A 24129-nucleotide genomic window follows, 5' to 3' on the forward strand; every position below is an offset into this window, starting at 1 on the left:
CTTTCTTGCTCCACCGAAGCATTAAGAAGAAAGGAAAACAGAAGACTTTACCTAATGAGCTCTTCCAAATGTTTCTGAGCATCCCCTCCCCACCTCTGGATGTGTTTGTAGGCCACTGTAAAGGTACAGGAATGATGAGGGAAGCAGGCAAGCAGCATGGACTGTGAGAAACCAGGAAGTCAAAGCACACACGCATGCACACAGACAGTTAACCAACAAGTGGCCCAGTCATAACCATATGTTAATAAATACACATATGTAAATATACATACATATATATATGCTGAAAAAATATATAAGGCAAGTATAAACTAGTCTACCTGAAACCCTAGACATTATTTTACCCTATGTTCTGTCCAGTCTTGCTCCATAATAGGAAACAATAAGAAACACTGCTAAGTGGCCTTTAAAAATAATCTTTGTGTATTAGTCCGTTTTCACACTACTATAAAGATACTAGCCAAGACTGGGCAATTTATAAACAAAAGAGGTTTAATTGACTCACAGTTCAGCATGGCTGGGGAAGCCTCAGGAAACTTACAATTGTGGCAGAAGGGGAAGCAGCCACCTTTTTCACAAATCAAAAGGAGAGAGAAGAGCAAGCAAAGTGGGAAGGACCCCCTATAAAACCATCAGCTCTCATGAGAACTCACTCACTATCATGAAAGCAGTATGGGGGAAACCACCCCATGATAAAATCACCTCCCACTAGGTCCCTCCCTTGACATGTGGGGACTATAGAGATTACAATTCCAGATGAGATTTGGATGGGGACTCAGAGCCAAACCATATCACTTTGCAATTGCTTATAGGAGTGCCATGATGACTTTGACCAAATTCTGCTAGAAGGAATCTTGTAAAACAGGACCAGGGTCTCTGCAGGAATTAGAATTGAGATGAAGGGAGGAAGGAAAGACCTAGCTGAGTCACAGTGCTGTTGACTCCTGGACACCATTTTCTCCTCCTATCATCCCCCAGCTATGCTGCAGAGCAGGACATCCAAAATGTACATTTTCCAAGATCCTGGTCAGATTCTACTCAGAAGGAGCACTCACATGTGACTTGGAAGGCAGAAGAGAAGCAGTCATCACAGTGGTGCTCCTCTGGCAGTGAGGGGAACATGGGGGCTTTGGCAGATGTGCGATTTTGGGTGAGCCGCAAGAGTTCTGGAGGCAGCTGCATCTGCTGGAGACCTTACAACCTGCTGCCTCTCTCAAAGCTAAGTCATCTCCTGTATTAAATTCCTTCCTTCTTGAAATGCCTGGAGTTGTTTCCATTTCTTTGAAGATCCCTGATGCAATGGAACTTAACAGTTCATCTTATTCTATGGTGGAACAGAGAACATATTTTTAGGAAATGTTAGCAAGAGATGAGCTTTTATAAATCCCTCCCCTCCTTAACCCACCAGCAAATCCTTTTGCCTTGTCTTACAAGTCAGCTTGCATAGTCACTTCCTAATCCTGTGACGATCACTCCAGGGCGAACACCCCTAGCTCCCATCCAGTCCCCCTCATCTAACATAAGACATAGACAGAGACTCAGCACTACAGCTTCTTCTGTGTCCCCAGCATTGCTCTCATGGTCAAAGGTCTTCTGTGGCTATATCCTCCCACCTCAGAGCTTAAACGCTCTTACCATCCAGTCCCTCCAGAGCCTGGCTGTCCCCAGCCACCTTTACAGCACTTCCCTAGCCCGTCACATCTCTAGCCAGGCTGTTCTCCCTCCTTTCACCAGCACACCACATGCATCATGCCTTGCTTCCTTTGTTCAAGCTTTCCCTCCCCGAGAATGCCCAACCACATTTGCAGAGACAGCTCAAGTCTTAGCTCCTCCGTGAAGACTTCTCTAACCACACAAAATTCCATCAATACCTTGCTCCTCAGAACTGAAATATTTGAGCCAAGGAGACTGCCTACAAAGTCCAGCTCAAATTGTTGACCCAGAGACTTGGGAGTTAAATGCATGGCTATTGCTTTAAACTACCGTCAGCCCTCTGTATCCATAGGTTCCACACCTGTGGACAACCAAGCGCAGATAGGAAATATTTTTTTAAAAAATTTCATCAGTACTGAACATGCACACTTTTTTCTTTCTCATTATTCCCTAAACAACATAGTATAATAACTTATTTATATAACATTTACATTGTATTAGGTATAAGTAACATAGAGATGATTTAAAGTATATGGGAGGATGTGTGTAGGTGATAAGCAAATACTGCTCCATTTTATAGCAGGGAGTTGTGTCATCTGTGGATTGTTGGTATCCAAGGAAGAGGGTCCTGATAACCACAGATATCAAAGGATGACTGCACTACCTTTTGGCATGGTTTCTTGGCAGACACTAATGGCTAAAGGCTGCTCCAGCTCCTACAGTATCTTTTCCACATGGCAACCAGCAATCTTTTTACACTGGATATCAAAGCACACCCCTTCCCCGCTTGGCTTCTCCTACACCATGTCCCCAACATGAGCAACCAGTCACTCCATTTTCACCACACTGGTCTTTTGCTCTTCCCTGAAGAAGCCATGCTTGTTCCCACCTCAAAACATTGGCATGTGCTGTTCCAACCATCTGGAAAGCTCTTTTGTTAGAACCTCACATAACTCCCTCCCCTTCACTGCATCTCACTTTTCTACTCAAATGTCAGCACCTCAGAGAAGCCTTCTCAGATCATTCTTTCTGCCATGCCTTCTCCTCAGGCTCTGTCCTCTTACTATATTTTTCTGTATTTACGCAATACTTCTATGACGTATGTATTTGTTCAGTGGTTTATTTTTCATCACTCTAAAAATGAAGCTTTCCGAGGATGAAGAGCCCAGTGCCTCATGGACCATTATCCCCCTAACAGCAAAAACTGTGCCCAACACATAGCAGCAGCTCAGGAAAGATTTGTAGATTGAAAACATGAATGATTCTATTTTAACCCATCGGGCAATGTTTGGGATAGAGTGAGTCTTATGCTCCAGAACTCAAGTTAGACCATATGACTAGAAAGCTTTCTGTATCTAAAAGTATGTTTCCAATAATGAATGGATGAAATCAAATTTAAAAGTTGTTTTTCTTTTTATATGGCATTATAGTCATTTTGATGTGACACTGACATAGTTCTTGTTATGTTGTTTCCCTTTTATAACACAATTTGAATAATTTTAGGACAACTCTGTAAGATTTGCAACAATTGAAGGCAAAGCCAGAAAATGTTATTTCAAGAGTCTTATGATTTGCAATCCTCACCAGAACTGTGCAATTTTGTTGTCTCTTGTGGTACAGGCATGAGGTGGAACGTGTAGTCCACCCTAGGAAGAGGAAGAGGAGCAAACATTTAAACATGTAGACATGTTAACATTGAACTGGCTATTTCTTTTATTGATATCAACAAGCTTTGGCTGCCCCAACATTCAGCGATACTCAGGATAGTCACAGAATTAAAGGTAGCCCAGCCTTTTCTAGCTATACCCTACTTAGTCACTTAAATATCTAAAATCCTTTTATTGTGGCTTTTCTTAGAACCAAAATACATAAATTTTCATCTTTCTGATGCTAAAAGTGCCATATAAAATAAGGTTGAAATGCATTTAGCTCAAGTAAAATAACCAAATATAATCTCAAATAACAAACAAATGCCAACAAGAGTGGGTTTGGGGGAACAAATCTGCTTAGAAATTTTTATCCGTTTTCTCTAACTATGGAACAGGCCCAGTCCTAACAGCATGTTCCACAGACAAATAATGTCATTATTTATGACCTTTTCAACATTCTATGCATAAGAAACAGGCATAGAAAATTTTTAAAAAATAAAAAATATCATCAACAATAGCCAAATGTCACCTACTTAGGACTAGAACTCACTTATGTTTTAATAAAATATCAATAATTTATTTGAACATTAATAAAACATAGGAGTTTGTAGAATTAAGAAGACATTGTTTAATTGTTCCATGAGTGCAATAGCAACCCATGCTATAAATAAATAACTAATTCCTCCATTCATACCAAGATGGTCAGCACATACAGGAAAGATACTACTGCCACAGATTCACTCAAATGGCCTGAGCCTGCGGGGACATGAAGGCCTCAGAGCACTTCTCCCTATACGATAACACCATCATTTATCTGTGAGTCAGCAGCATATTCAAATAATATTCATTTTATCACTGGATATTAAAATGGCTTGAATATGATAAAAAAGAATTAGTTGGATGCCACAAAGAGCAGCCAGATCTTAAGATAAAGAAGCCAAGAGGTATCAAAGGATCTAGCCTTAGTGGACTGGAAGATGTTACAATCTTAGGGCCCCTCTTGAAGAAAAAGAGTACAAAATTATAAACATAGAATTGTTGTAGAAGTATATTTTATACATTATTGAGAAAAGAAATCTCAACAAATTATATACACAATTTAAGCTGATAAATTCAACACAGATCATAAAAATCCAACAGCACCATTAATATTTTTATTAACTAAATAACTAGCATACTCCTATAATACTTTTCTTCATAACTTTGCTGGATGTTCTTTTAACCCCTCTGCATAAGACAAGAATGGTTTAATATATTCCATACAGAGAACAGAAAGATGGCTTCGTCTTTCCTCTAGCATGGTTGATAGAAAGAGGCATTAACAAATACATTCTTGGCAAGAGAGAACCTCCATTTTGACTGGGCGTTGGTAAGAACCAAATCTTCTCTTAACAATGTAACACATTTGGTGAAATTTTCACAAACCGACCCGGGGCTCCATACTAACCTTGTTTCTAACTTGTCTCTCCCCCACCACCAACACACACTTCCGGCTGGGGATGGAGAGAGTGCTGGATTCAAGATGGTGTCCACCAGACGCTCCTCAAGTTGGCATTCCCAGTTGTTTCTCCACTTGCACAGCCAGCAATACTCCATTATACATGGAAGGGACTGCAAATCACAGAAGTGTATTCCACTCCACTTGGAGCAAACATACGCCCATCTCATCTTCTCCTTGGGTCATCTCAAAATTGTTCACGGCGGCTCCAATACAGCCCAAGAGGAGGAGAAGGAAGAGAAGTCGGAGTGCAAAGACATCGTGGCCTTAATTGACTGAAGTTTAAAATGTCTTCTTTGTGAAAGTTTTAAAAATCGAATATCAACGTGTGAATACATGTCTGGGGCCTCTCCCAGAGCCTTGGGAAGGGTTCCTTACAAATGACAGGCCTGATAATTACACTTGGGCAATTTCACAGTAAAGCTACATCATTCAGAAGACGAAGATTAAAGAAAGAATCCCAGAGTTGAAATAGAAGATTGGTCAGAACTGGAGAGGCAGAGTGAATCAGCACAGCCACCCTTCTCCTGCCTGCACCACAACCTGTCTCACGGGGGCTGCCCAGAAAATGTCGAGTTGTGTCAGGAACGATGAGCACCCAGACAGAGATTGTTGAAAAAAAAGCAAAGAAAAAATATGCGAAATCATGTTATATTACCATTTTGTAGGTAAAATGGTCAAATATCTATATTCTATATGGTTTGACCTAATACTTATTATCCATATTTAGTTAATGCACCATGTGCCATATTTTTGGCACTCCTAGGCATTGTCGTGGGTTGAATTGTATCCCCACAAAAAAAGATGCAATGGACTAACCCCAAATATCTCAGAATGTGACCTTATTTGGATATGGAGTCTACAGAAGTAATCTAGTTGAGATGAGGCCATTAAGGTGGACTCTAATCCAAAATGACTGGTGTCCTTTTAAAACGGGGGGATTTGCACACAGAGACAGATGTGCACAGAGGGAAGATGATGTGAAGAGACAGAAAGAATGCCATCTGCAACCCAAGGCTACCGGAAGCTAGGAGAGAAGAATGGAACAGATCCTTCCCTCACAACCCTCAGAAGCCAACCCTGCTAACACCTAGACCTCAGACTTCTAGCCTCCAGAACTGCAAGAGAGCACAATTCTGTTGTTTACGCCATGCTGTTAACAGCACTTTGTTACGACAACCCTAGGAGACTAACCTAGGCATTGACTCCTTAAAGCTTCACTATGCTCCTGTAAGGTGAGTGCTGTTACTATTACATAAATTTCAGAAAACTGCAGCTCAGAGAAGCTAAGAACAGTGTCCAAGTTCACTGACATAGCAGGGGATAAAACTGGGCTTTGAACCCCAGAAGCCTGGCTCCAGGCTCACTCTTATGATCTCCATGCAGCGCTAGCTCAGTGGACTTATATTTGCATTTGGTAATCATTATTACTATTTTTTGAGATGGAGTCTTGCTATGTCACCCAGGCTGGAGTGCAGTGGTGTGATCTCAGCTCATTGCAACCTCCACCTCCAGGGTTCAAGCAATTCTCCTGTCTCAGCCTCTTGAGCACCTGAGATTACAGGTGCGCACCACCCTGCCTGGCTAATTTTTGTATTTTGAGTAGAGACAGGGTTTTGCCATGTTGGCCAGGCTGGTCTCAAACTCCTGGCCTCAGGTGATCTACCAGCCTTGGCTTCCCAAAGTGCTGGGATTACAGGCGTGAGCCACTGTGCCCAGCCCAGTAATTGTTTTTAATTAGCAACATCCATGGATAATATGAAGAACATTTTTAAGGCCCTGAAAACCACTTATTCTCTGAAATACTATTTTTAAAATATCCACTACAATCCTGTTTGCAAGACAGGAAGTTTGCCTCAACTAAGGATAATTGGCACCAAAATGGGAATGGTGCCAATTCACTTAAAGTGAATACAGAGAGACACCAAAACTAGTGATAAATAATAATGGGAAGAGATAGTTTCTAAAACTTCATTTTGGGTGAAAACTAAGAAATAATGCATTAATTCTCAGGATGAACAAAAACAAACATTTGAGAAACAGGTAAATTGTACTAAATTTCTAATAAAGTTATCTAATGCCCTTTATTTCATGTTTGATTTTCATAGCTTGATTATAAAGAAGGTCATTTTACCAAAAAAAATTAATGAGTCATTAATTTTTCCAGTGGCATCTCTTATTCTTTGGAGATTCATAATTTTCATTTTGGAGAATCCATCTACTTTTCATCCTTATTGAGTTTTTCTTCTTTAGTTCTCAAGTAGGTTAACTCTCCTGGAATCTCATTTGTAAATGACTTTGGGTAGTAATGCTTTGAGCTGTTCTCCAACCTCACTTCCATGGACTTTATGAAATCCCACCTCTTTCACAAGAATTGCAGTTTCCCTTTGTAGTTGAAACACATTGTGCTGTCAGGAGTTTAAACTTGGTGAGTTCAGAGGGACTATGGACCAGAAAGACACCAAGCTCACAAAGCACACAGATGAGATAGATGTAAGTAGGTGTTATATGATGTGTACCAGATGCTGAAATGGGGACTGGCATTATGTATTATTGCAAAATATGGTTTCCTGGGGAACTTCAAATGTGAGGGATTCTGATAATCAAAACAAAAAATGAGAGGCCTCCCATGTCTTTGCTTAGAACATCATTTCCCAAAGTATATTCCAGTGAACTATAATTCCTGGAGATGTGATTAGTAGGGATAAGTAGGAAGTACATGTAAGTTATAGTTAAGCACTTCTGGGAAACACAGAGTTAAACACAGATCAATGAATTTGAATGCTTTGAGAATTCCTTGAGACTATAATGTACTAATAATGTGCATTTTGAATTTCTAAGAGCTACATACAATATGCAATGTTTCCCAAATGCGTAAATTTGTTTAAAACTGTCTTCTCTAGCATTGGATAGGGTAAGTGTTCAGGAGAGCATATTTTAGAAGACGGTGACTTAGAAAACCCCTTTCTGTATATATGACACAAGATTATACTTTAGTAAACTTAAGGTGAATGATCATAAACTCTACTCTAGGATGTCCAAATTAGTATGACTTCATTCTTTTAAACAACAATGCCCAGAGCTCAGCTTCAAATTGTTTTGAGATTAGGACCATGGAATATCATAGGAAAAGCACTAGACTAAAAGGAGAATTTACATAGTACTCATGACTTGGGGGCCTTGGCTTCTCATTAGCCAATGGGGTAGGGTGGTGAATCCCTAAGGCTCCTTGCAGTACATAGAACCAGAAATAATAGAAAAAAAAAAAAAGATTCAGAGTGGCAGAGAATGCTAAGGACAGGTAGGGGAGGACCCCATCGATGCTGGTGCCTTTAAAACCAATCATTTCAGAAGTTATAGAACAGAAAGCACAAGATTTCTTTCCTTTTGTAATGCCTGGACAAGTTTGTAATAGCATAGAGGCCACCAATAGGCTGATTTCTTTGCAAAGGAATTCGCCTATTTTAAGGGATTTTTTTTTTAAGTTGATCAAGCCTTAGGCAAGGGTAGACACAGAATTGAAGAAGGGAGAAGAGGTGCTACCAAGAAGGATGGTGGAGGATGTCAAGCCCACGACTGAGGAGTAAAGCAGCTGAGAAACAAAGTAATGCTGGTGAAACTGCTCAAGTCTATGGGAACCAACAGCAAATTAAACAACATAGCAAAATGATCTAGTCATTTACTCACTCACGCCACAGTGAGCAGAGAGGTTCCATGTTAGCATCATGTTAGTAAAGAGCCATTAAATTTAAAACTTCACATCCCTTTCTTTTTTTTAACCTGTTATTTACCATTTCTACCCTGCTCACATCCTCAAGGTGAAGTGAATAGTCTTAAATTATTAAGTCATATAGAAAAATTCAGGGTAAAAGATCAAAACCAATTAAGAGGCAGGCATCTGGGTTTAATTAGTCACTGCAACTGAGCAGATCAGCAGGCTTACTATCAGCTAGCACTGGCTTCCTAGTAAAAGGAAGTATCTAAGTTCATCGAAATGAGATTAATTTATTTTCCAGGTACTATATTCCAAGAAGACTCTATTGCTGGTGTGTTTATATAAAAAGTGATAGACAAGGAAAGTCTTCATCTCTAATGTTGGTCCCACTCCACACCTTTCATTTCTCCTTCAGCCCGAACTCCGCATCAAGGCCCCTCACAAAGATTGCCGTCACCTGGTATTTACCTATCCCATTCTGCAGATTCTCCAGAAAAGAGTTACAGGTTAAAGAAGCCTCCAGCTTCTTCTGCCATCTCTCTGGAGGGTGAAATATGGGACTTAGGGTACCTTCCCCTTAGGAGAAGCAATGGATCTGGATTCTGAAACAGGTCATTACCTGGGGTGGGGAGGTGAGGGGCTGAAGCTTCAAGCTGGCTCTGGTCTAGGCTCTGACAATCGAGGTGTCTGGATCACCCAGAGAGATTCAATATGAGAGGAAAAGAGTCTTGGATTTAGGCCTGTTCTCTTTCTTGCATTGTATCTCTCAGTAACTTAATGCTGCTAGGTTGCAGGAGCTGTACGCTTTTGCTAAAGAGTCACATGAATATGAATGCTAAGTCACACCACACCAAAAAAAAGTTACAAGAAAAACCTTAAGTGATCACCATCACAACACTTATAAGGAATTCTACAGGTGTCTTTCATTAACTAACCCATCTCAGGGGCTTACTATCATATCACTCCAATTTGGAAATATTTGGAAAACTAAGACAATAAAATGTGTATTTGTTAACTTGTGTGTTTTTTCTTCTCAACACCTACTCAAGGCAGGGAAAGATTTTAGAGACACTAGAAGAATAAATGAGCAAAATATTCTTTGAATTGTCCCCTTCAAATTAAAACTAAATTAAAATTAAAACAAATTAAAATTAAAACTCTGTTGACCTTTTGGCAAATTCTTAATTGTTTTTAGAGTTGACAACCCTGACAAGGGCTTCTGTATCAAGAAGTCACAGAGTCAATTAAAGAGGAATCTCTTCAGATGATTTGAATTGATAAGCTGAGGTTCTGTGAGGAATGACAGTTAAGAGCATGTTAAAGTTGTTATGAAAAAAGAGAAGAATCTCTGAGTCTTCATTCGATGCCAGATGCAGAACTGAAGACCTTCTGAGAAAACAAAGGAGCCTGGTTCTCACCTTGATGAAATGCCAGCACAGAAGCACACCCAGTGTGATCCCCTGATGGCCAGGAGCAGTTCTCAACTCCAACACTCTTGAAATTTGGGGCCAGATAATTCTTAGGCTGGGGGAGGGGGCACTGACTGTCTTGTGCATAGCAGGATGTGGGATGTTTGGCACCTTACTACACGCCTACTATGTGTCAGTAGTACTCTACCCAGTTGTGAAAAGTAAAAATGTCAATGTCCCCTGGAGGTAGAGAGAACAACAACCCCAGTTGAGAACCACTGGCCCAAAGCTAGGGCCAAAGCCTTTTATAAAAACTGGATTTGAAATCTGCTCAAGTACTCTGACAGATTTTGGATTGCAACCCCCAGATTTCTGAGCCAAAGAAGGAAAGAAAATATTTTGGTCTGAAATGTTGAAGGTTAAGGCTTACTGCCTGGGTACCTCAATGATTTTTAAAACCCAATATGGCCCCAGGATAATTTCAGATTGTCAATGGCTCTAAATTCTGATGAGCCCACCAGGCTGTTAGCTGCCATAGGTACCCGCAAGAACCACAAAAATAGTCTCTAACATGAATAGAGCTTCACATTCTACCCAGAATTTTTACATTTGTCATCTTATTTAAGTCTGCATGAGTTATTCATTTAGAATTTCCCAGTTAGGACAAAGTCTAGCTTATCTCTGAGGAACCTTGGCCAGCCACGATAATTTTAGTTTTCATATAGTAGATACTTTCTGATGATAATCAGGAAAAGAGCTCATCAGTGTTTTATGGCCATTCCAGTAGGTGATACTAAGATTATGCGATCAACATGGAAGTGGATGAATATCTCCCTAGTTGCTATGACAGGCAGAGAAACATCCAAATTATCTAATTGTCACACGGTTACTCAAATACACATTTAATAGAAGAATGGCATTGTTTCACACCACTTAGACTGGATTTTGATCTGACAAAAGACATTTCTTTCCCCCTTAGATTTTGATAATAGTATTACAAGTTGGACTTTGAGAAACACTAATAGCCTGAGTTACGTGATGAAGTGTCAGAGACTGGCCCATAAAAAAAAAATTCTGCCTACATATTAAAGACCAGCAAAACAAAAATAAGCATTGAGAAAAGTTCCGTGTTGTTCTCATTTTATCAGCGGCCTGAGAATACAGCAATGATCAGTGTTAAACTAGTTTTGCATAAAATCTAAACTGCTTTAGGATTAGGTTAAACTCAAGGCTACAATTTACATAAATGTCCCACAGAGTGCTGACTCTGTAATTTATGTGCAATTGAGATTCTCCCCATCCAATCCTGATAGAAAAATACCTGAAGAGTTAATTTAGCAAAGATTGAGGCCCATGCCTCAGGGGAGGCTCTAAACTCTGTGGGACAGAAAGAAAGAACCTCCTGGGACACTTTTAAGGTGAAAGAAGGGCTTTTAACATGCAGCTGGTTTACTGCATTCCAGATAATAAGAGGCCAGAAATATGTAACACACAGCAGGACTCCTGTAGAGAAGTCCAGTATAATTAGTCATCTGATCGTCAACAAAGATTTAGGCTCCTGCAATTACAGAATCCATTGCTTGGGTGGTAATGTCCCCAAATCTGCATTTGGTATTGTTTCTGACAAGCAAACTCAAAGACTCCCTCCCAAATCTATTATAACCTGATTTTTGAAAAGGATAAGTTGCTTATAAAAACATTTGAACTTAATAAGTTTACATATGACTCATCTGGGTTCTGACTGCAGTATTATCTTGATAGCACCACCAGGCTGCATGGTTTACGGGCAAGCTTTATCCAGCAGGGAGACAGATGGGCCCATTCACTGCCCAGAAATGGAGTCTTCCAGGCCAGTGGTTCTGAAGGTGGCTCTGAGCACATGCTAACTCTATCAGAAGCATCTGAGTACCTGCTGAAAATGCAGATTCCAGGCTCCCACCCCAGACCTACTGAACTTGAATTTTGGGGAGAGAAGTCCCTGGAATCTGGATTTTAACAACCATCTAAATGTGATTTTTTTTTTTTTTTTTTGAGACGGAGTCTTGCTCTGTTGCCCAGGCTGGAGTGCAGTGGTGTGATCTTGGCTCACTGCAAGTTCCACCTCCCGGGTTCAGGCCATTCTTCTGCCTCAGCCTCCTGTGTAGCTGGGACTACAGGTGCCCGCCACCATGCCCGGCTAATTTTTTGTATTTTTAGTAGAGACGGGGTTTCACTGTGTTAGCCAGGATGGTCTCGATCACCTGACCTCATGATCCGCCCACCTCAGCTTCCCAAAGTGCTGGGATTACAGATGTGAGCCACTGCAACCGGCCCTAAAAGTGATTCTTGAGAGCACTAGAGTCAGACTAGAGTCTGACTCTCCAAAGAGTGAGATGAAATTCGAAGAAAACAGGTCCCATCTTAATGTCCTTGTGTGCATAGCGTCAGCTCTTTGGTTGCATGTTTGGTCAATCATGGTGACTTCATGACAGATTTGGTTTAAGAGGTGAGTGCTTAATTTAAAACCCAGATGTCTACAGCCCCTTCCTGGTTCCCACACTCTACCACAACTCACCTTACCTTACACCTTATTTGAGGCACACCCAGTGTGATCCCCTTCAAATCCACGCACACGTACACACACACATACACACTTATAAAAGGCAATAAAAATGCGTACCTGGCACTCTTCTCTGGTAGACCTGTGCTGTGACTCCTCTAGAGATGTTGGTCTGACCCTTTGAATAGATGTTGCATTTGCTAGAGAAAACCTGGCTCCTTGCCTCTTCTCCTCACTTTCCGGTTGTAACAATTATTTCATTGTTGAAAGAGGCTCTCCATTCCCCCATGAAAGGCTTACAGAAAATACTCACCATAAGTATTTGAATTAGTCCTGCCCTTATGCATGAACTTATACATTCTGATAAATAAGTAGCAGCTTCTCTTTTATCCTTCTTATTGACCATCCTACAATCTACAGGTACTGTCATCAAATAGCAATAACTATAATAAAAAGTAGGAAAAACTTTGGTGAAAAGAAAACGTGCACAAGGAATGAAAAGAGCTTAACGTCTGCTTATTACTCAATCTTTACATCATATCAATGTAACATAATGTCATTTGATTAAAGGACAACACATTTTTTCTAGGAAAAGAGTAACACTTTAGAAATGTCTACTTAAAACAGTGATTTTAAATCAGATCTTTTTTGAGAAAGAAATGCAGTGTATCAAAATCTCACTAATTTCAGCCAGTTGGCAAACCATTAAGTGTCCACTTTCTATCATACAAATTGAACACTATCTCTGACTTCCAGGGGACTCCCAAACTAAGATTGTGTTGTAGATTATCACAGTCTTCCATGAGCTTTACAAGGTTAAAAAATAGAACAACCATCATATTCCACAGCTTGTTAGTACATGAACATGGCTATGAGATAGAGCAGGGCAGAGCTCCCTATGGATCTATGGATGTGTGCAAGGGCAGAACCCACAGTGCAAGGCAGTCTGTCCCTGGGAGTCCTCTGCCACACCCAGCACAGCTGACAACTGCCAAGGAATGATACAAGAACCTCACCTTACAAAATTCTATTTGTAAAAGGAGGACTGTCAAATTCATTTGGAAAACACAATCACCTACAGATTCATGAAAACATTTGCTCTATCAAGACTCTGAAAATTCATACAGTAAAGACAAGGCTAACCTTGTTTGAGGTGGCATTCCTCCAACTTATTTGATCCTGGAACTTTTTTCTAATCACGCCTATTCCCCTCCCATGGACCCACAGTTCTGCAGGGCACAATTTTAGGCAATTCCATCAGCCCTAGGAGTGTCTGAGGTTCATGGCGGCTACACAGAATGCTATCGCCACTGCATGCTGCCAGAAAGTCTGGGCTCCCTCAGCCAACAAGAGCTGTGATTGAGTCTCCAGACCACGGGGAGCTTTTCTGGGTGGTGAGGGGAGACTTGGAGAAGTGTCAGGTTGGCTTCCAAGGTGATAGAGTTTGGATGTGTGTCCCCACCCAAATCTCATGTTGAACTGTAATCCCCAGTGCTGGAGGTGGGGCCTGGTAGGTGTTTGGGTCATGGAGGTGGATCCCTCATGGCTTAGTCCTGTCTTCAAGACAGTCAGTAAGTGAGTGAGTGAGTTCGTGTGAGATCTGGTCCTTTAAAAGTGTATGGTACCTCCCCCTGCCACTCTCTCTTGCTCCTGCTCTGGCCATGTGATGTGTCTGCTCCCACTTCACCTTCTGCCATGAGTAAAAGCTCCCTGACACCTCCCCAGAAACAAATGCTGGCACTATGCTTCCTGTACAACCTGCAGAACTGTGAGCCAATTAAACCTCTTTCATAAATTACCCAGTCTCAGGTATTTCTTTACAGCAATGCAAGAATGACCTAATACACAAGGTATTCCAAATCCAGCTAGGCAGCACAGGTAGAGAGGAAGAAAGGTAGACATAAGTAACAATATAAAACAATATAATAAGAATGCATGGATGCTGTGGACATATTTCTCAGAGGAAGAGAGGCAAGTGAATTTACAGTGGACTCCAGTGTCCACAGAAAGCCACAGAAAGTGGGTGGGGCTGGTACTGCACTGAACCAATGAGTAGGGCAGAGAATGATATCAAGCAACAAGCATATTCTAGGATTTACTAAATGGAAGGCTTGTGGGGTTAGAGGAAAAGGGAAGAGAAAATTTGAATGCTGAGCTTTTGAACACAGAAAGTGGGGGCATGCTGAGTGTCCCACCAGAATTAATAAAGCCAGAGCAGAAGCATCAAGTACAGTAGGCCCTCGGTACCCACGGGGGATTGGTCCCAGAATCCCTCTCAGATACCAAAGTCATAGGATGCTCCAATCCCTTATAAAAAGTGGCATAGCATTTGCATATAACCTATGCACATCCTCCTGTATACTTGAAATCACCTCTAGATTACTTGTGATACCTAATACAGTGCCTACACATCACTTCATTCATGCGGAGTCAAACACAGTACGCAGCACATGGCAAATTCAAGTTTTGCTTTTTGGAATTTTGTGGATTTTTTTCCTGAATATTTTTAACCCATGGTTTGTTGAATCCATGGGTGCAGAACTCATGCCAGCTGTACTGTCTTGGTGGTGCTTTGATGAATTGGAGAAAAAAGCAGCACATCTGTAGTGAATATCTGCTGTTTTTGTCCATCAGGATCCATTCACCCATCTTTTCATAAAACAATGTCCAGATTTTAAAGCTATGCCATGTAGGGGAATTAATTCACCTCTAAAGCTACTGGCAGAAGCTCTCTCTCTCTACTCATGGCAGGGCAGAAAAAGCAGCAGCATGAGTACTTTCAGCTTCTGGCCATCAGTCCAATCCCAACAAACATAGAAGAAACAGATGAGAAAACCCAGGGCTTTGGATATATCATGGGAGCACCTGGGTCAACCATACCTGAAGCTGTTTATTCTGGATATTTCAGCTAATGAACTCCTTTATCATTTCAAGCGGTTTAATCTGTGGGGTTTTTATGATTGCAAACACACACAAACACAATTGACAGAATATCCAAATGTTATAAACTGATAGGCTGGCCTGAGAGTAAGAGTTTGGGAAATCAGCTCAAAAAGGTGACAGATGAAACCACAGAAGCAAAGAGGTCCAGGGAGAAAGGACAGAGAGAAAAGGAGAGAACCAAGGCTGGGATCATAGGAATCATCACAGGTGGGCAAAACTTGAGGGGCAGGTGAGCCAAAAAGAAAACAGACAGGCAGGTGACATGATTTGGATGTTTCTCCCCTCCAAATTTCATGCTGAAATATGATTCCGAATGTTGAAGGTGGGGCCTGATGGGAGGTGACTGAATTATGGGGGAAATTCCTCAGGAATGGTTTAGCACCCTCCCCTTGATGACAAGTGAGTTCTCACTCAGTTCACAGGAGATCTGGTTGTTGAAGAGAGTTTGAGACATCCTCCCTCTCTCTCTCTTGCTCCAGCTCTCACCATGTGACACACTAGCTACCCCTCACCTTCCGCCATGATTGTAAGTTTCCTGTGGCCTCACCAGAAGCAGATGCCAGCACCATGCTTCCTATACAGCCAGCAGAACCATGAGCCAATTAAACCTCTTTTCTTTATAAATTACCCAGTTTTAGGTATTCCTTTATAGCAATGCAAGATGTACTAACATGGAAAATAACAGGAAGCCCAGAAAGTAAAGTATCAAAATCCCCAGGACATAGGTAAAGAGAAGAGCCAAGCTTTCTAATTTTTCAAACACTATTATCCGTTGTTCACTTGTTCCATGCCAGACGGTGTTCTGGCCACCGTATATTCAAGAAATCCTTCAATCCTCTCACTCTTACTACGAGGTGGATATTATCATTGTCATTGTATAGATGAGGAAGCTGAAGCACAGCAGTTAATGAACTTGCCTATAGTCACCCAGCTAGTAAATGGCAGAACTAGAATTTGGCTCTGGTATTCTGCCTCTAGAATTCACTTTGCTAACCAGTAAACTCTACACTTCTCAACCCTCTGCATCTTTCTGGAACTGCTGCTAAGCATGCAAGTAAGGATTCATTTAACCAAAAATTTATCTTCTACATTCAGTCTGACTTGGATATCAGACTGAACATCCAATGTAGACGTACACACATTGTATATTATTCTCTTTTTATGGTACTCTGTTAAGATGAAAATAGACTAGGGGCAGATAGCTTATTTAGTCATTCACATCTTAGCATAAATTAGTTTGATTTAAAATTGTTTCCTTATACCAATGGAGGAAGCTGGGCTCATATAGAAGTGCTAAGTGTATGAGATGCTATACATGGAATAGCTCAGAGAAGAGAGGATTAAGAACAAACTTTTCCCCTTCACAAGTCTCTTGTGAATCAAGACATTCTTTTCTCCTATCCAGTTTCTATTACCTGAAGTATACGACTGCATGCTTCACTGGGCACAGGTTAAGAGATCAGCATAAAGGTCAGCCTTTCTCTCCATGAGCCCAACCCCACAAGGCACTTATAGAAGGACAATCTTTGGTGTTTATTATAAATGCACATCTGTCTCACCTGGGATGAAGCGTTCTAGTAACATCAAAAATTAGTATGGCTATTATGGAAAATGGCATGGAAGTTTCTTAGAAAACTAAAAATAGAATTACCATGTGATCCAGCAATCCCACTTCTGGGTATATATCAAAAGGAATATATACCCTTTGGTATGTCAAAGAGCTACCTGCACTCCTGTGTTCATTGCAACATTATTGACAATAGCCAAGTTAGGAATCAACCTAAGTGTCTATCAACAGATAAATGGAAAAAGAAAATATGGTATACACACACAATGGAATACTATTCAGCCTTTAAAAAGAACAAAGTTCTATCATTGGCAACAATATGGATAGAATTAGAGATCATTACGCTGCATGAAATAAGCCAGGTACAGAAAGACAAATACCTCATGTTCTCACTCAAATGTAGAATCTAAAACAATTGAATTCATAGAATCAGAGAGCAGAATGGTGGTTACAGAGACTGGGGGCTGGAGAATGTGGAGATGAAGGTCAAAGGGTACAAAGTCTCAGCTATGGGGGATATGGATTTTTTCTTTTTTGAGTCTACTGCAATGCATGGTGCATTTACTTAATCATAGAGTATTGTACATTTCAAAACTGCTAGGACAGTACATTTCAAAACTGCTAGGACAGTACATTTCAAATGTTCTCACCACAAAAACTTTCCAGTTTTTGAGGTGATGGATATGTTAAATAGCTTTAACTATTCCACATTGTATGCATAAATTATAATATCACTTTGTACCTCACAAATTTATACAATTATAAATTGTCAATTTATAATAAAGTTTATAAAATGAAGGAAAAAAATTAAAAATAAAAACTTCATGGGGTCGACTTTCCAAGTAAAATACCAATGGTAGAAAATATGCAGGAAAATAAATACTAATTGATTTTACTAATTTAAAAACCGTAAGATGTCAACACAGACTATGAACTAAGTTAGCTAAGTTTGTTTGTTTTGGGGTTTTTTTGGGGTTTTTTTGTTGGGTTTTTTTTTGTTTTTTTTTTGAGACAGTGTCTTGCTCTGTCACCAGCTGGAGTGCAGTGGTGCGATCCTGGCTCACTGCAAACTTCACCTCCCGTATTCAAGCAATTCTTCCGCCTCAGCCTCCCGAGTGCCTGGGACTACAGGCATGCACCACCACGCCCGGCTAATTTTTGTATTTTTAGTAGAGATAGGGTTTCATCATATTGGCCAGGCTGGTCTTGAACTCCTGACCTCGTGATCTGCCCACCTCGGCCTCCCAAAGTGCTGGGATTACAGGCTTGAGCCACTGCACACAGCTTGTTTGGTTTTTTTTTAAGCAAGCAACCAGTTAGGAAAAAAAAATATCTTCAACCTACATTCCTGGAGCCTCCATCTACCCAGTCTATCCCTGGCCAAGTCCTGTCTCTCACACATCACTGCCTGTGGGAAGCCTCAGGATAAGCCCAATAGTCTACATAGCCCCGTAATACTCTTGATTGCAGGTTTTCATCATTTATTTCATATCCATTTTCCTGCCTGAACTTTATATCCACCAAGGCAAGGATGGGAACTGTCGTTCACCATCAGCTGTTACCTCTGGGACTTGGGTGCGAAACTAGCTCTCATGAATTAATAAGTAAAAGTAAAGGATTGCTACTGTATGAACAATCTTACAAGTCAACAATAAAGAGGGAAACACTCCAATAGAAAAATGGGCAAAATGAGTATGTATGTAAAAATAAATGTAAAATAAAATCATGACATCATTTTTCAACCATTTTCCCTCTCCTTTAAATTCAAAAACAAAATAAAATCAAAGGAAAACTAACACATACCTCCCTTAGATGTGGGGAACGGCCACTCTCATAGGATGCTACAACCTTTCAGCTGGGCACCTTGGCTCTATGTATTGGCTTCTTTAAAATGTGCCTGCCCTAAAGGGCAGCGATTTTGCTTTTAGGAATATGTCCTAAGAATATACATAAATATTAATCTATGGAACAATCAGTGCATCATTGTGTACAACAGCAAAGAGAAATCTAAGCGATAATAGAGGATTAGTTAAATTATGCACATGAGTAAAATAGAATGATATGCAGCATTCTTAGTGAACATTTATTGATCCTTGTATGGGCCAGACACTGCTCTAAGTATGTAGCATGCAGTGTCTGGCTTAATCCTCAGAACACTTTATAAAGTAGGCATTACTATTACAGCCATTTTCCATGGAGGGAAATTATGATTTAGAGAGATGAAGTAACTTGCTCAAGGTTGCACAGCTAGGAAGTGGCTGAACCAGAGGCAGTCCCCAAGGCCAGGCCCTAGGTCACAAAGCTATCTGCCCCCATGTTAAAGGTGTCCAATGTACATTTAGTGGCATGGAAAGGAGTTCCCATGTTCCTTATAGGTTCACTTAAAAGATAGATTACAAGATCATATATAGTATACAATCACCTTTTTGTAAAATACATATTATACTAAAATGCATGTTTTTACATTTATGTGCTCACATGCGTATCTGTGTCTTTATCTTTGCACAAGGACTAAAAGAAAGAATTCACATCTAAAGGTTCTCTGGGAGGCAGGGTCGTGGGATAATGGGGTTTTTCTTTTCTTTTTGCTTACTCCAATGTTTCACGGTTTTCTAGAATGAGAATAGGTCACTTGTATGATACTTTTAAAAATGTTTTAAGTTGACCTCCAAGTAGCCTAGAACTTCAGAGGTCCTTACATATTACCCAGTCTAATCTTCCTAGCAAGAAGATGCAAGCCTAGAGAAATCAAGCAAGTGCCTCCCAGTGTCTTGGCTAACTAATACCAGAGCCAGGATTGTGACCGGGCTGCCTATCCCCAACCCCAGGCTCTTAGCACCACCTTCACCCCAGGAAGGCACCTGACTGTGCTCACCCACACAGTGAAGAAAAACACAACTTGGACACTCACTCATTGGACACTCACTCATTCTTCTGAGCATTCAGCCACCTACCTTCACTCGCTATAACTAGCATCCTGAGTGACACCCTGCTGCCCTACAAAACAACGAGGCCCTGGGAGATGAAATGCCTGAAGAGCATGACACTGCAGCCTCCAACCAGCTCCGGATCATTCTTCCTAGACCAATGACTCTGAACAGAGAAATCTATCAGCATCCCCCAGCAACATCTTCTGAAGATGAGGCCTGCATGGAGATTCTGACTCAGTGGGCATAGAGAGGGGCCTACGTCAGAATATACTGAAAAATGTTTCCATGCGAAACTAATGTACATCCCCAATTAAGGAACCCTGGTCTATATAAATCTTCAAGTGTCAGTGTCTTAACTGGGAACTAGACACAGTTGTTTTCATCCTAATTTAAAACTCTGTCTGCTGTTAGGAAGAACAGACACATCCCTCTCTGCCAGAAGCCTTGACGTGGATCAGGCTTTCTTTTTAGTTGTTTCTCATCCTCAGGAGAACATTGTGAAGGGCGAAGGGGGTGTTGGCTCACTCCCCCACGTTGCTCCAATACATCTGGCCGAACCCCCAGTCAGGCCATTGAGAACCCAAAGCTGGTCAGCAGTGTGTAGGAACAGGGCAGACCTGACAGCAGCTCGAGAGCCAGCACTGGGGACCAAGGCGTGGTCCACAAGGGAGGCCTCACCGGCCGTGAGCGTTCCAAGCATCCACAAGGTTACAGCAGACATCAGAGCTCCAGAAGGAGCTTAGACCATCAACTCACTCTTAGCATCCATAACCAGCAGCAGTGGAAGCAATTCAGAAGCAAACCTTCTCCAGAAACAAGATGAAGCTGGTCTTCTCTGCTTCCTCTTTAAAAAATGAAACTTGAAGGGGGCAAGAGCTGTGATGTCCTCCAGGCTTTTGCTTTCTACCTGCCTCTTCCTGTCATGAAGGATTGGTGGTATGGGAATATTTCCACATTCTGTTAACATGGAGGAGAGAGAAGGGACTCTGAGTCCGCCAGCCATCACTGCTAAAACAGGGCTTGAGGGTTGCGGACACCAGCGTCTTTCTCACTGAAGTAGCAATGTTGAAAGAAAACAGAAAGATGGCCCCATTGGAAAAAGAACAGAAAACGTTTACAATGAAGTGGGATGTAAAGGAAGAAAGTAGAAGGAAAGAAACACAAGAAAATTAAAATGCGCTTGTAAAACTGTGAACGACATTATGCTATATTACCAGTAACTTCAGTGACTGCTCACTTAGGAACGCTTTTCTTTTAAAAGAAAAACAGAGCCAGCTCTTTCTTAGTTGAATAATAACAGAGAGAATGTTAAAGTCTGGATTGCGTTTCTTGGTTTTTAACATTGTTTATATTTGTTATTTGTATATATTAATACATAAGTAGATTTTAAATAAATCCTACCTGGGAATCATTTTTAGAAATTTTGGGTTGTTTTTTTTTTTTGACAGTTCCATATTTAGCTAGACTATTGAACTCAGTAAAATGTAGGGCTATGTTATGATGGTAAAGAACATTACAGCTAAAAACTCAAAATAATAAGTGTTTTGTTTAAAATTACGGCCAATTCTTCTGACATACGAGGTGACTGGTTCCTCAGCTAGAAGAACGTGCTGGCCTTGCTTATGAATATACACAATTTGGATGACATTTTTACATCCTTAGTAACTTCATAGTACCCGGGACAGCTACAGCTAGGGCTACCTTAATCTCTAGTGGAGCACAAAGAATGCAACCTCAAGCCGGGGGCAGGTTTCAACTCCCCTTGCATATCCAGGCTGAATATTCCCCGTTCTACACAACTTCCATAAAACAGCTTGAGCCACCCCCTTGGGCAGAGACCTAAGCTCTCCTCCTCTTCTCCTTCTGATAAAATCTCCTTTGACATCCAAGGAAGTTCAAACCCATCTCAGCCTTTCTCTGACTCAAGGCTTCTATTTCTCAGCTAGAAAGCATTTGCTTCAGGGATTATATTAAGACAGCAAATGTTGTGGGAAGAACATCAGCCATAAAGGCAGAAGGCAAAGGTTCAAGTCACAATGAAGTCGCTTCCTTCCATGTAGGACACAAAGCCTCTCTGAGCCATGATCTGTCCCTCGTAGGCAGAGAGAACCCACTCTGTGTTGGGTACAAAGCCAATCGATGCCAAAGCACTCCCCACGCTGCACGGTGCCTCCAAATACAAGTGAGGAGTGGAGAAACGAAGACGGACATCAGCTCTGTGCTATGCCAGCATTCCCTCCGGTCCACAGCCTTGTCCCCCAGGCAGTGAATCTCTCTCCCTGTGCAAGCAGGCCCAGCCACACGCTTCTCAGCCGGCCCTGAGATCCTCCACAGGAAACGCTAAGCAGGCTGGTTTCCTGGCTGCCCACCTGGAGGCCTTGCAAGCTAGCCTTGTTCTGCCAACGACTATGTGCCGACCCCCAGACAGCATCCACTGAGGTTTTCTCTGTCTAACATCTGCCAGTTACTGGTGCTCCTGTTTTATGGATCTTCATTCACTGTAATCTTTGCTTGCTGCAGCAGGGGCTGGTTTAGCCCTAAGAGAGGGCTCTGCAACAACAGTGTTAAACAAATAGCACCAGACCTGGTATTTTTAGATATGTTAAAATTCTCTCTAAGCGCAGTGTGAGGGCCTGAAAAACTCAGGCTGTTTCCTATGGCTGGGCGAATACTGATAAGAGCTTTATCCAATTTATAAGGCAAGAGAAGGAAATAATCATGTGTGATGGAATTGGACAAATAATCCAGTTCCAAACAATTATGAAATGTAATGTAATTACTGAAGCCTGTGCCAGGGTCTGGCAGTATCAGATTTTTCTCTTTCATGAATCAACAATAATCTAAAATTTTGATTCTTCCAGGCCTCATGAATCACCAAAAACTGTAGGCAACTAAAAATCAAGATAAAATCAATATACACACACGTGTATGGCACAGATACCTTTTCTTTTACATTTTTGGTAAATGATTTCACAGTGCTCCACAGACACACCCCTGCATACCCCACCAGGTAGGAGAAAGCACTTCAATTAATGCCAACACCCCCCCCTCCAAATCCAATTCTGCATAACAGGGAGAAACTCATATTCTAGTTATGATTTCTTAGAGAGATGAGGAAGAAGTTTCATTATAGAAATCACACTGCAGAAATGGACGAAATCCCTCCAAGGGATTTCCAATTCTCTGCCCAGAAGTCTCCTCTCTGGCCACCACCTCCACCTTCCCCCACTCTCCATCCACTGCTATTCAGAGCAGGCTGACGCTCCTCAACTTCTGACTTTTGTAACTGAAATCAAGACTTCTTCCTACCTGTAATGTCTGTTTATGAGACGAGGCCCTGACTGCAGAGATCAAAGGTGAGGTGAGGTGGATGTTTGAGGCGGAATTCTTCGTGCTGCTGGGCTATAGTCTGGACTGTGGTTTGGGAAAATAAGGGAAGCATCAGAGGAGGCTGAGGATTATAGAAAGGAAAGGAAGAAAGGGGTTGAGAGGAGGTCTGCTCCTTTCAAGGCATAGACCTACCTCCTCACCTAACCCTGGATCCTCACTTACATCTTAAGAAAGCCACTAAGTCACATGGAAAAAGACTAGGAGTTAAGGGTATGAACTGCAGTTCAGTTTGGTTTTCATCCATTTGATATCTCCCCATTTCCCACCAATAACTCAGGAAGACTCAGGTACATACCTATCATCTTCTCAGGTGCCTCCTCCAAATAGAGCTTCTCTTCCCTCCCCTCTTCCCGGTGTCTAGTGTCTCTAGTGTCAGGTGACTTTCCAGGTCCCCAGAGGAGACAGCAAGACATTGAGGGGGACCAGTGGCTCCGAATCTGAGGTGCTTACTCCTTCCTGAAACAGTTCTTTATTTTCGCCTTGAGCTTCTTCCCCACAAGCCCCACCCTCCAGGTGGGCACACCACACCACGAGCTCTATGCAGGGCTCTCACTTCACCTACAACAGAACAAAAGTTCTGACCAGACAGCTGTGCTCACCACCACCTCCTCCGCAGGCTCCCACCATGTGCTCACCACCACCTCCTCCGCAGGCTCCCACCATGCAGCCTTCACAGGGCTGGTCACATAAACCACCCTTCACACTGCTGCCAGGGCAACCTCTCTAAGATTGAAACCTCTCCATGCTCACTCTCTCTCTCTCTCCCTCCCTTTCTCTCCCTCCCTCCCTCCCTCTCTCTCTCTCTCTCTCTCACACACACACACATCTGCATTTCT

The 24129-nt window shown here is 41.6% G+C and overlaps 1 long non-coding RNA gene and 1 other non-coding gene across 2 annotated transcripts in view; one reads left to right on the forward strand and one right to left on the reverse strand.

Moving 5' to 3' along the window:
• The window catches only part of LOC134810251 (uncharacterized), a 128917-nt gene extending 105106 nt beyond the window's left edge, over nucleotides 1-23811 (reverse strand). The window contains exon 1 of the long non-coding RNA XR_010157856.1: nucleotides 23589-23811. This is a non-coding gene — a long non-coding RNA (uncharacterized LOC134810251). The remainder of the gene's footprint in view (nucleotides 1-23588) is intronic.
• LOC112209645 (small nucleolar RNA SNORD28) lies at nucleotides 9775-9849 on the forward strand. The gene has a single exon (XR_002944468.1). It is a non-coding gene; the product is annotated as a small nucleolar RNA SNORD28 (small nucleolar RNA).
• Nucleotides 23812-24129: the final 318 nt, after the last annotated feature.

This window comes from Pan troglodytes, chromosome 5 (genome assembly GCF_028858775.2).
Source record: "Pan troglodytes isolate AG18354 chromosome 5, NHGRI_mPanTro3-v2.0_pri, whole genome shotgun sequence".
Classification (NCBI taxonomy): domain Eukaryota; kingdom Metazoa; phylum Chordata; class Mammalia; order Primates; family Hominidae; genus Pan; species Pan troglodytes.